We start from the raw sequence: 953 nt of genomic DNA, 5'->3' as shown, positions 1-953 counted from the left end.
TAAATCTATTTTATTTCATTAGTAACAAAGTAATAAAATATTAGCAAAATAGATTAAATATCTTATTTTACATTTTTATTACTAAAAATGACATATGAATCATTAAAACAAAAATAGTGACTTTTTAATCAAATAACTATACTTTTTATGAGTAGTATTGCTGAGTCAGAGCCCCATATCAGAAGCCGCCTTTGAAAATTATGTGCTGTGGCCACGCCACCCTGAACAAGCCCGATACCGTCTGATCTCAGAAACTAAGCAGGGCAGGACCTGGTTAGTACTTGAATGGGAGACCACCTAGGAAAACCAGGCCCTGTAGGCGTAAAAAATATTAAAAAATAAGGGATGGTAAACTGACAAGTTCCTTGCAAGCTGTGAAGTCAACCGAGCGTTGTCTCGCCTAAAAAAAAAAAAATTGTGTGATATAAATGTTGGGCATGCATTAAACTGTAATAGCATAAACACACGAAGAAAGGAAAACCCTAGTTATGTGACAGAGACCGCTGGCCTTTCTTCTTTCCCGCCAGCTGGGGCGCTGTAACCGGAGCATCCTGGAAGCTGCTTGTTGAAGATGGCAGCTCTGTGGTCCACCTGGGTTCCTGAATGCCTGGGGCACAGCTACCTGTGAGCCAGAACATGTACCTCGAATTGCCAGGTAAGAACGCAGCCAACTTTTCTGTACGTTAAACCACATTACCGTCGGATCTTTTGTTACAGCGGCTTAGCTTACCCTAACTAATATAACTGGTCTCAATATAGATCAAACTTCACGTGGGCCCACATCGGTGATTTCCCACGGGGCAGCAGGTGTGCTCGGGAATGGCTCAGCAATTCTCAGATCACACAAGAATGGCTATAATAACATAATAGCTTCAGTCCGACGCATCCTTAATGGAAACAACAACAGCTTTTCGTGAGCTTTTAATCAAAAATGTTTTACCATTTTGCTTGAA

General features: G+C 41.0%; 1 pseudogene; it reads left to right on the top strand.

The window, feature by feature from the left end:
• The first annotated feature begins 203 nt into the window (after positions 1 to 203).
• LOC111733017 lies at positions 204 to 322 on the top strand (annotated as a pseudogene).
• Positions 323 to 953: the final 631 nt, after the last annotated feature.

This window comes from Pteropus vampyrus, unplaced genomic scaffold (assembly GCF_000151845.1).
Source record: "Pteropus vampyrus isolate Shadow unplaced genomic scaffold, Pvam_2.0 Scaffold513, whole genome shotgun sequence".
Taxonomy (NCBI): domain Eukaryota; kingdom Metazoa; phylum Chordata; class Mammalia; order Chiroptera; family Pteropodidae; genus Pteropus; species Pteropus vampyrus.
Note: the sequence above shows the minus strand (reverse complement) of the source record. Positions and strands in the feature narration are given on the sequence as shown.